Raw genomic sequence first — 13242 nt, 5'->3', positions numbered from 1 at the left:
TTCACGATAACACAAATGCGTCTTTGATCTAATCCTAGTGATCTCTACTATGCATATTATGGAGGGTCCCTTGCATTTTACACCCCAAAGTGTCTTTCTTTTTTTAACTTGCACCCTATTCTATTTATTTTTACAATTTACACCCTAATCGCTTAGGTCCCTTGCATTTTACACCCCAAGGTGTCTTCTTTTTTAAATTTACATCCTATTCTATTTTGTTTTTACAATTTACACCCTAGTCTTTGTATTTCCTTACAAAATAGTAAAATTATTTTTTTAATAATTTTTTCATGAGGGCAAAATAGGAATAACAATATACTCCCTCCGTTTCATTTTACTCGTTTCAATTTGACATTGCACATTGATTAAGAAAAACAATTAATAATATGATTATTTTACCATAACACCTTTATTAAATAATGTTTACATTTTAATTTGGAGATAAAATAATTAATAATAAGGGTAAAAAAGAAAAAAAATTGTCTTATCTTGATTAATGAAAAATAACAAGTAAAATCAAAAATCAAATTAGGAAATTTGGGACGAGTAAAATGGAACGGAGGAAGTATTATTTTTTAAAATAAATTTATTTAATTTTTAGTGTAGGAAGTTAGATGAAAAATTTGCAAACTCAAATTTTTAGAAAATTCCAAACGAATACCATCTGAGTTAAGAGAAGATTGATATTGCAGAACTAGTGATATAGGAAGACATTGTTAAAGACAAAATTCCATCAATTCATATGTTATATTTTTTGCTTTATCCTTAACTACTGTTATTCTATTCATTTTCCCTCAAAATTTTGGTCTTTTCTTTACGTTATTATTTTCTTTCTGACAGATAGTATAGGTGATTATGATTGCATTAATAGAGATATGGCTCCAGAAATTTCACTGCACCGTACTTTCACCATTCAGAAGCAACACCACTACGAAATTTTAACAGTTACAAATTAAATTGAGAATACTTATCACATGACAATAGTTAGATGATAAATGTGAATGCAAGAACATATCTTGAATGTTCGTTACACTAAAAATTAAATAAATTTATTTTAAAAAATAATACTTCCTCCGTTTCATTTTACTCGTTCCAAATTTTCTAATTCGATTTCTTATTTTACTTGTTATTTTTCATTAATCAAGATATGATACATTTTTTTTCCTTTTTTACCCTTAGTATTAATGGTTTTATCTCCAAATTAAAATGTAAATATTATTTAATAAAGGTAATATGATAAAATAGTCATGTTATTAATTGTTTTTTTAATCAATGTGCAATGTCAAATTAGAACGAGTAAAATAGAACGGAGGGAATATATTGTTATTCTTATTTTGCTCTCATTAAAAAATAATTTTACTTTTTTGTAAGAAAATAAAGAGGTTAAGGTGTAAATTGTAAAAAAAAAAAAAAAAAAATAAGATGTAAATTTAAAAAGGAAGTCACCTTGGGGTGTAAAATGCAAGGGACCCAAGAGGTTAGGATGTAAATTGTAAAAATAAATAAAATATGGTGCAAGTTAAAGAAAGGAAGACATTTTGGGGTATAAAATGTAAGGGACCCTATTATGGATGATATCAAGGCAACTAATGTCTAATTTTTAATTTATTCTTAATTTTACGTCTAATTGTTTCCTTCAAGTTTTGTTTTAATGACATGGATACTATTTTATAAAATTATATGACATGACTCGTCTTATACACGTGCAACATACGTGTACATACAAAAATTAGTAGTCAAATAAAGTAAATTGAGTTAGTAGAAAATGATGTAGCCAACAATATTTTTAAAATTTAGCCTGTTGTGGACGGTATCGAGGTAATTAATGCCTAACTTTTAATTTATTCTTAATTTTCTCAAAGTTTTCTTTTAATGTTATGAATACTATTTTAGAATGCTATATGGCATGATTCGGTAAAAACGTGCATAAGGAGAACTTGATAATAAAATAAAGTGAGTAAAACTGATAGAAAATATAGCCAACAACCTTATAAAATTAGCATAAGGAGGGGTTTTTCTTGGTTGAATACAGAAAAAGAGAGGAATAATAGCTGAAAACGACTGCTAATATCCTGTAGGCTGAAAAAAAAAAGGAGGAATCTGCTCGAGGAGGGGTCTGACTAGCTAGTTGGTGAGGCAATAACTTATCAAGGTGATGATTAGTAGTTGGTCTGATAAGATGATCAACCACACCAGGACTGAGGTACAACCCAAACTCCTATGGGAGGCAGCAGTGGGCTCCTAGTAATTATTACCTGATTTTAATTTACTTAACTATGTCATTTTGGTTCTAATTTAATGCCTAATTATTTCCTTGAAGTTTTATTTTAATGATATAATTACTATTTATAAAATTATATGACATAACTCGTTATATACACGTGCAACACACATGCACGTAGAGAAATTAGTAGTACAATAAAGTTAACAGAGCTAGTAGAAAATGATGTAGCCAACAACATTTTTAAAATTTAGCCAGTTACAGACGTATCCAGATAATTAATACCTAACTTTTAATTTTTTCTTAATTTTACTCATAATTATTTATTCGAAGTTTTATTTTAATGTTATGAATTCTATTTTAGAATGTTATATGACATGATTCGGCATACATGTGCATAAGGAGTATTTGGTAATAAAATAAAGAGAGAATACATTAAACCCCCCCTAAACTTGGCCACTCAACTCATTTTAGCACGTAAACTAAACTTTTATTTATTTATCCCCTTAACATCTTTAAAGTGAATTAATTCCAACCCTAATGCTGACGTGATTTTTTTTAAAAAAAAAATGCGTGAATTTTTTTTTAAAACTACTAATATATATATATATATATATATATATATATATATAAAACACATCCACAGTAACTCTACTTTATTTTCTCATAACTACTTACCTGCTTATAACATATACTAAAATCTGCTTATTAATTATTTACATTGTTTATATATTATTAATATTATTATCTATCCGTCCTTTCAATTATTATTAGTATCTGTTTTATTATATTCTCTATTAATACTATATTGTTATATATTATTATATATTATATTGTTATTATCTATCTATCTATAGTCTATCTATTATCATTACACAATCTGGATACGCAAGAAATGACGATATCTAGTTCTACTAATTCCTGAAAGTCTTGTGGGAATATTATCTTATAACCTTGTAAATAAAAAAGGACAAATGTTAGAACATATAAGTATTTTACAAGACCGTATAAAAATTCTTCATTTTAAACTTTCACAATAGACTCAGCCAATTTATGAGACTCAATTATTTTTTAAAGAATTCTCCATCTTCTTCAAAAATAGATGTTATCAAGAATCATAAATAGACCCAAAATGAATTCAAGACAACAATTAGAAGAAATAGTAGACGTAGACAAAGACATACAACTTTTTCAACAAAATAAATTAATAGATACGGATGAATATAATATAGATATAATTACAATAAAAATGAACATATAATAATAGAAGCAGAGTTACTGTGAATGTGTTTTTATATGGTGTAAGAAGATAATTAACAATTTTTGTTTCAGTACGTATACAGGCAAAGACAAAGGAAAGGCGGAAGCTTAAATCATCAAAGCCTTTATAGAAAAGGGTTGCATAGTCTTTTACAGAATCCATTATCTCTGTCCATGTCTTTGCCTGTATACATACTTAAACAAAAATTGTTAGTTGTCCTGCGGTAGCATAGAACACTTAGCAAATACTTGTAAAAAAAAATCAATAATAGATCTAGGAATGCACAATTAATAGAAGATGTAAATGAAAATTTAATAAATGTAGACGAATATATGTCAGATAATGAAAGTATATACTCTATTAGAAGTATTAAAGTTTTTGAAGAAGAAATAAATAAATCTGATTCTTCAGATTCTGGAGAAGAGGAATTTATAAATGAAATAGGATTAGAAAAAACAAACTCAGACTATTATGATTTAGTAAATTTGATAGAAGAATGTAAACATGAATTTGAGGAAGGAAAAGGATTAGACAGTAATCAGTGTTGTTTTTGTAAGTGGTTTTCAAGTAAAAACAAAATGGCAAAATATAGAAAATGTTATAAGGAAGGATGCATAAAATGTATAGAAAAAACCTCAGAGATCCTAAAAATCCAAAAATCAACAAACAATTTAAGTAATTTTCACAAGAAACAACCTGAACCAATAGTTAAAACACCAGACGATAAAATATTAGAATTAGAAGAAAGACTAAAAAGATTAGAAATGGGAGTTTATAACCTCGAAAAACATACAGAGGTAATTACAGAAGAAGACTTATTAGAAGTAGAATTATTAAATACATTTGCTGACAATAATAGAGTTAAACAAAAAAAATCAATGATGATACCATTTGAAGGAATGGTATGTAATGAGGAAAAGAAAATTAGTACAGTCAAGGTTTTAGCAAGAATAAAAATTCAAGACTATGAGTTCCAGATATTAGCTATAGTTGATTCAGGATGTACAAAAAGCATTTTAAATAGCAGAATTTTACCAGCAAAACTAATTATAAAATTGCCAAACCCTCAAGAATCCATGCAAATGGACAAAACATATAATACCTAGACAGACTATATACCAAAAGGAAAAATAAGTTTTATTAATACTTGTGAAAAATTCTATCAACCATCATGTACACTCAGTGAAATACTAGTCAAAGATTTAAACATAAAAGCAGATTTTGTGTTAGGATTAGATTTTATGGTACAAAATAATGGAGGATGTTTAGTTACAAAAAATTGAGTAATATTTGCCAGTAATATCACTCACTCACCAGTACAGACACAACCTACTTTAACTAAATATCATTTTCTTAAGAATACGCCAGATGAAAACTCAAATGACCGAATAAAATCTGAAATGCCACTAGAATTTGATAAAGAAGAAAATTGTACATGTAATGATAATAAAAAGGCAACAATGTATGAAGAATTACAAGATTTATTAATAGTAGAAGAAATAAAAAAAAACTATAATTTAATACAAATAGATACAAAATTATACAATTTTAAGAAGGGTAAACAACAGATAGGAGTAATAAAAGATCAAAAAGACTTAGAAAAAATAATACAAATCCTAGATAAGTTAGAGATAATCGGAGAAAACCCCCTGCAACATTGGGACTCCAATCAAGTTACCTACAAATTAGAAATAATTAATTTAGAATATACTATAAAAACAACATCTATAGAGGCTACAAATGAAAACCTTAAAGACTTTGAAATACAAATAAAAGAGCTATTAGAATTAGAAATAATTAGAAGATCTACATCAAGACATAGGTCAACAACTTTCATAGTAAGAAACCATAGTGAAATAGTAAGAGGAAAAGGTAGAATGGTAATAAATTACAAAAGACTAAATAATAATACTGTAATTGATGAGTATAAGTTACCAGACAAAAAATAGAATTAATAAATAGAATACAAGGAAGAAAAGTTTTTAGTAAATTTGATTGTTAATCTGGATATTAGCAGATTAAAATGCATGAAGACAGTATAGAATGGACAACTTTTACATGTCCAGAAGGACATTTTGAATGACTGATCATGCCGTTCGAATTAAAAAGGGCTACTCCAATTTTTCAAAAAAAAAAAATAGATAGTATTTTAGAGACTATAAAATTTTTATATTAGTATATGTAGATGATATTTTAGTCTTTAGTAATAATATGAGAGAACATTTAGAACATTTACAACAAGTTTTAAAATTATTTGTAGATAATGGAATAATAATAAGTAGAAAGAAAATAACATTATGTAAAAATAGTATTAATTTTTTAGGAGTAGTTATTGGAGATGGTAGAATAAAATTACAACCACACATAGCTAAAAATGTCTTAGAAATGGCAGATAAATTAGACAAGACTAAAGATTTACAAATTTTTTTAGGACTTTTAAATTATGCTAGAGCTTTTATTAAAAACTTAGGTAAAGTAACAGGACCGTTATATTCTAAAACAGGATCAACAAGCCAAAAAACCTTTAATACTGAAGACATAAAATTAGTCCAACAACTTACAAATATAATACAAGACATCCCAGACTTAACGTTACCATTAGAAATGGATTATTTAATAGTTGAGACAGACGAAAGCCTTCAAGGATGGGGAGCAGTATTAAAAGAAAAGCCTAACAAATATAGTGACAAAAAGGATGAGAAAATATGTGCTTATTCAAGTGGAAAATATAAAGAAAAGGGTAAATTAAATAGCATAGACACAGAAACAGTAGCAGTAATTTACGGCTTAAATAGTTTCAAACTTTACATATTAAATAAACCAGAAATACTAGTAAGAATAGACTACGAGGCCATAGTAAAATTCTATCAAAAAATAAAAGAGAATAATAGTAGTAAAAGGAGGTGGTTAAATTTCCTAGATGCCACTTCAATTTATAATATTGTTCTAGAACATATTAAAGGTAAAGATAATAACCTAGCAGATCAGCTAAGTAGACTAATAAAAGAAGACAACTAACAATTTTTATTTTAGTATGTATACAGGCAAAGACAAAGGAAAGACAGAAGCCTCTTCCTCTCAAGACTACTTAAATAAATTACTAAGCAACACTCGTTACAAGCCACTAACAATGTTGGAACATTCGAAATTAGAAAGACTGATCTTTGGACCTCATAATCTCGCCAGTTATGAGCCATCCAATTTGACTTTCAAATTGAAACCAGATGTTAGGGTGGACAAACGACAGATTTGCCTGATCGACAATTTATGAATTTCCTACAGCAAGACACCAAAAGACATTAGATACTTTATTTGAATGCTCTAAGTTATTATTTTATTGAGAAAAATAACACTAACAGATTTAAATTTTATGTTGTTCTTAGGGGAAAGACACATGGAGTATTTCAGATATGGACAGAGGTAATGGATTCTGTAAAAGATTATACAACCCCTCTCTATAAAGGCTTTGATGATTTAATAGAGGCTTTAAATTATGCCCATATAAATTTAGGGCTAAATTATTTTATTACCCCAGCTTTAAGACCAGAAATGCAAAAAATTCCTCAATATAATATTAAAAAAGACAAACAGAATTATATTTTGTGATCATTGTTCCTCTATGACTGAAGCTTTTAAAAGATTAAATCACGCCAACGAGGTTTTAAGACAAGATAATGAGAACCTTGTAAATGAAAAAGGACAAATGTTAGAACATATAAGTATTTTACAAGACCATATAAAAATTCTTCATTTTGAACTTTCACAACAGACTCAACCAATTTATGAGACTTAAATTTTTTTAAAGAATTCTCCATCTTCTTTAAAAATAGAAAAATCCACTGTATCGGGTAAAGATATAGCTAGTCCAGCTCAAACGGTAGCTGGTAAAGACTTATCAAATCTGTTAATGGATGTGCATTCCCCAACGAATGTAGAAAGACCTACTGAATCGGGTAATGATACAACTAGTCCAGCTCAAACGGTAGATGGTAAAGACTTATCAAATCCATTGACGGCTGACACTTTGCCAAAAAGTGTTGGCATAATACTCCCAGCTAGTTTCAATCAGTATCCCTGTATTAGTACTCAAATATTAGTAAATCCATGTTATCAAAATTCAAGATTCAGCGTTATCACGATTTCAGTTATAGTTACGTATCCATGCATTTATTCTCACGTTCATGTTATACAGTCAGTTATTATTATTTATGCTTATGAATCCTTGCATTTATCCTACCTCACTTGCATGTCAGTACATTCAACGTACTGACGCATTTGCGCTATGGTATTTTATACCATAGATTTAGAAGCACGAGCTCCCGAGCATCCTTAGCAGATCAAATGTTCAGCAGCTAGACTAGCAATGAGTCCTTATCATTCGAAGATAGTATAATTATTTTATTACTTTATTATTTTAGTAGTTCAAAGTTAGTTGGGGACATATCCCATCAACTCCACAGTTTTTAGACAGTTTAGAGGCTTTCAGACTACAACATGTTTTCAGACAGTTTATCTCAATTTTGGGTATTGTTATACCCATTGCAGACATTATTTACAGCTTACATTCCACATATCAGTGCTCAGTTACAGATATAAGTCATGGGTTAGCTTGTGGTCCTTCAGGGTCATGAGCATCATGTAGCATTTCGGGTATCAGATTCGGGACGTTACACTATATTAACACCTATTTCTTGATTTTATTATGAATTTAAGGTAAGAATTCATTATTTTCGTAGTAATTTCTTGATAAATTTCTCAAAACTCCAAAAATCTTAGGGCTTGATTTTAAACTCCAATTTAACTCCTTTTCACTTGAATGATGTTTTTATCTTATAATTACTAGTTTTTCATTAATTTAACCTTTAAAACAACTCTGATTCTTGATTTTAATTTAGATTTCAAAGATTTTACCCGGTAAAGCTCAAAAGTAGTTTTTCATCAATTTGAACCTTATTTTTTACTCTATTTGACTTGATATTTCAGCTGGGAATTCCAAAAAACATGTTTTTGAAGTAAAGTTCTGATTTTGCCTTCTTTTTTGAAAACCCATTCTGGGGGTCCGCTTTGACTCCGAATCAAAAGTAGTCAATACAGGTGTCATTGGTTTTGCTTCGATGCGTAGATTTCATATTTGATATTTTTAGTGGAGTTCAGAATCATTCATGAAAAGTAAGTTCATGGGTTCAAAGTGTATCAAACCGATTTTGGCTTTTGAGGTAGGTTATGACTTAACTCTTTCAGACTGGGCTGGGTAGTATGATGGTACAAAATGCATGTTAAGGGTGGGAATGAATTATAAAAAATGGCTATATATAATTTTTGTCCGTGTGGGGGATTATATGTGATGTAATTGTTGAAATTGAGATATGATGTGATATGTGTGACCGTATGGGGTCCTATGTGGTGTTGATAGCCTTGAATACATGTGAATAATTGTATTATTTTGTTGAAATGCCTAATGTGGTTTTATGGTAGATTGTGATATATCCATACTTATTGGTATATGAGACATGTGGAAAATCATGGATGAAACGGAAGTAATGAGTGGATACTAGCTCACGTGGTTGTGGAATTATAACATTGTGGTTGGTTGTAGAAAAACATCATATGGATTGGGTGTGAAAATACATCACGTGGATTGGTTGTGGAAATACTCATTTTGAATGGTTTTGAACATTGCATCGTCATTCTCATGTCATCAAACGTTTCACTTGTTCTTTATACTGCTTTATATAACTTGTTGTCACATATATGTACTTGATTTATGTCTTATATTATGTATATGGTTTGAAAATATTGACAAGACTAGAATACTAGATATTGGTATCGGATATTGGATTTTATGGACCATCTTCGAAGGATCATGCCGGAGAAGAGTTGCAAATATTGGTGATCTTGAGGCTATGTGCCAAACTTAAGGTTGTGTGTCAAACTTGAGGTTGTGTACCAAACTTGAGGTTGTGTGTCGATACCATGCATCATCATAATAATAATATACATTGCAGTCGCTTTATTATGTTTAAGTCATGTTTGAATTGCCATATTGACTTGTCATCTACCTATTTGTTCTATATCTTGACTTGTTAATGTCTAATTGTTCTATCTTTCTTTAATTGTACTTGATGATCTTGATTATACAAGTTCGTCTTTTGTTCTACCTATATGTGACATTATGTATATTTGTATCCCTATCTTGTGTGTTGTTGTTTTATATATGGATATTATAGAATTGTTAGTGCAAGCAGTGTGGGCTACCGTTGTGGGACATTTTCTGATTGCAGGTGACATGCCCTTAGTGTATATTTTGTCTGCTTTATTTACTACTTTGGTTGGTCGGCCCATGATTCCTACTGAGTACAAGTGGACCATACTCATGCCTACTGCGCCCTTTTGGTGTAGGTCCTAGCTCAAGTATGCCTTAGCTTAATTGACTCAGGTGATTGTTGGAGCTTCCAAGGTAGGGGTTGGAAATTCATGCGTCCGAAGTTCACCTCTATATTTCTACAGTAGTTATGTATTTATTAGTATTCGGAGACAATATTATTCCTTTGTGGTTATTTTTTTGTTGTATTTGACCCTTGGATTGTATTAGTAGTTCTTACACTAATGACACTTGATTTTGGGCATGATTGGTATTTTGGATAAGTTCTTTCCACATTTTTATGATTACTTATATGATTAGGCTTTATTCTAGAAGCCTTATCTTAGGATATTTTTGTTTTCTCCTTTTTTTTGTATCAGTTTGGGTGATAGGCTTACTTGTTATTTTGTGTTGCGACAAGTGCCATCATGACCCTCATTTTTGGGTCATGATAAATTGGTATCAGAGCCAGGTTTCATTGGTCTCAACGGTATAAGAACGAGATGTCTAATAGAGTCCCGCAGATCGGTACGTAAACATCCGTATCTATCTTTGAGAGGTTATAGGACGTCTTTAAGAAACTTTTCTCTTTTTATTTTTTATCGTGTGAAGTTTTTTCATATCTTGTGTTCTGAGTTGTGTTTCACTCTTTATGCGCGAATGGTGTGGCTTATACTACTATCAGTTGAGAGATGCTGCGAGAGATTAGGGGAGATTATTTGTCGATTGTAGACCTATTGATGCTCTTGAGTACTCATGGCATCATTTTGTTGATGCCTTTCTGGAGAAATTTATGCCTTACAGTTTAAGGGATCAGATGCATGATAAGTTGGATCATTTGGAGAAAGGCTCCATGATAGTTGTTGAGTATAAGGCATGTTTCCCTGCCCTGTCCAAATATTTCTATGATAGTTTTTCCATCTAGTCTGAGAAGACTCAAAATTTTGTGAAAGGTTTGGATGTCTCTCTTTAGTTGTCTATGTCTCAGATGGTTGTTCTTAGGGCTTTCTTTTAGAGTATTATGGATCATACTAAGATGACAGAGGGTATTTTTCAAGTATCTCAGGATGGCTCCAAGAGGGTGCATTATTTTTGTTAGTTCAGAGGTCAGTATCCCCATGGTAGAGATTTTAGTGGTTCTCATGGATAGTGTAGGCCAGTGCAGGTGGCCTTACAGAGTTTAGGTGTTGGACCTTCTAGTTTAGCAGTTTAGGATAATCATTCGGGCCTAGTTATTCCTTCTCCTATTGAGACTGGTCGCAGAGGTTGTTATATGCTTGATGAGACTAGCCATGTGGCCAAGGAATATCCTCGTCGTATGTTTAGAGCTACTCTTATTTCAGCTGTGAGGGGTAAGGGTACTATCAGAGGTGCGAGGGGCAGAGGTAGTGGAGCTCGTGGGGGTAGCCATGGGGCCACTTAAGTAGTTGGTGGTCGTGGTCAGTGTTATGCTTTACCAGCCATACCTGAGGCAGAGGCTTCTGATGATGTGATTACAGGTATCGTCCCCGTTTATTTCAGACTTCCATCTGTATTATTTGATCCTGAATTAACTTTCTCCTACGTGTTTGGGTATTTTTCTTTAGGTTTTGATTATGTTAGTGAGCCTCTTACCATGCCTATTCATGTCTCTACCCAGGTAGGTGATTCTTTAGTGGTTAATTGGATGCATCGATCTTGTGTTGTGACTTTTGCCGGGCGTGAGACTTTGGTAGATTTGATTGTATTAGATATGGTCAATTTTGATGTTATTTTAGGCATGGATTGGTTGGCTCCTTATCATGCTATCTTAGATTATTTTTATAAGACTGTGACTTTAGCTTCGTCGGGTGTGCCAAGGATAGCTTAGAAGGGTATTATACTTCATTCGGGTCCTAAGAGGGTCATATCTTATGTTCAGGCTCGTAAATTGGTTGAAAAGGGATGTTTATCTTACTTGTCCCATATTTATGACACCAGTGTTGTTTCGCCTCCTTTCTTGGATTTTGTCTATGTTATCCGTGAGTTTATGGATGTATTTTCTATGGACTTGCCTAGTATGCCTCCGAATCGAGATATTGATTTTAGTATTGAAGTTGAGACGGGCACCACAACCATTTATATTCTTCCTTATAGGATGGCCCCAGCAGAGTTGAAGAAATTGAAGGATCAGTTGTAGGAGTTGTTAGATAAGGGATTTATCTAACTTAGTGTTTAACCTTGGGGTGCACATATCTTGTTTGTGAAGAAAAAGGATGGGTTATGTATTGATTATCAGTAGTTGAATAAGGTGATGATTAAGAATAAGTGTCCTCTTCTTTGCATTGATGATTTGTTTGATTAGCTTTGGGTGTTGTTGTATTTTCGAAGATTGATTTGAGGTTCGGTTATCACCAATTGAGGATTAGAGCTTCAAATATTCTGAAGACAGCTTTTTGGACTCGATATGATCATTATGAGTTCTTGGTCATGTCTTTTGGGTTGACCAATGCCCCTACCGCGTTCATGGAGTTGATAAACCGGGTGTTTCAATCGTATCTTGAATTTTTTATTTTTGTATTTATATATGATATCTTGGTTTATTTAGAGTATTTGCGGATTGTGCTTCGAGATTAAGGGATGGGAAGTTGTGTGCAAAGTTCTCTAAGTGCGAGTTTTGGTTGGAGTCTGTTTCTTTCTTGGATCATGTGGTGACTAAGGAAGGTATTATAGTTGATCCAGCCAAGTTTGCAGCGGTTCGTGATTGGGCTAGACCTACTTCGCCCATCAAGATTTGGAGTTTGTTGGCATAGTGGGTTATTATCGGCATTTTGTTGAGGGTTTTTCTTCTATTATAGCTCCATTGACTAAGTTGACTCAAAAGTAAATTTCCTTCTAGTGGTCTGATGTTTGTGAGGCGAGCTTCTAAAAGCTCAAGGATTTGTTGACTTCAACTCCTAATTGGCTTTGCCCAAGGTGAGCGTGGGTTTTTTGATATTTTGTGATGCTTTCGGTGTTGATTTGGGTATTATGATGATATAGAAGAGCAAGGCGATTGGGTATGCATCTCGTCATTTGAAGCCTCATGAGAGGAATTATCCTACCCATGATTTGTAGTTGTGCGCAGTTGTGTTTGCTTTGAAGTTGTGGAGGCACTACTTGTATGGAGTCCGTTGTGAGATCTTCTTAGATCATCGTAGCCCTCAGTACCACTTTACCCAGTGAGATTTTCATATGAGGCAGTGCCGTTGGCTTGAGTTGCTTAAGGATTATGACTTGACTATTCTCTACCATTCGAGCAAGGCTAATGTAGTTAAGGATGCCTTGAGATGAAAGTCGACTAGCATAGGTAGTTTGGTGCATTTTTTGACCAGGAGAGGACTTTGGTGTTAGAGTTCAGTCTTTAGCTAATCAAATGATTATGCTCGATATTTCGACATC

The sequence above is a fragment of the Capsicum annuum genome, chromosome 11, assembly GCF_002878395.1.
Source record: "Capsicum annuum cultivar UCD-10X-F1 chromosome 11, UCD10Xv1.1, whole genome shotgun sequence".
NCBI classification, from domain to species: Eukaryota; Viridiplantae; Streptophyta; class Magnoliopsida; order Solanales; family Solanaceae; genus Capsicum; species Capsicum annuum.
Note: the sequence above shows the minus strand (reverse complement) of the source record.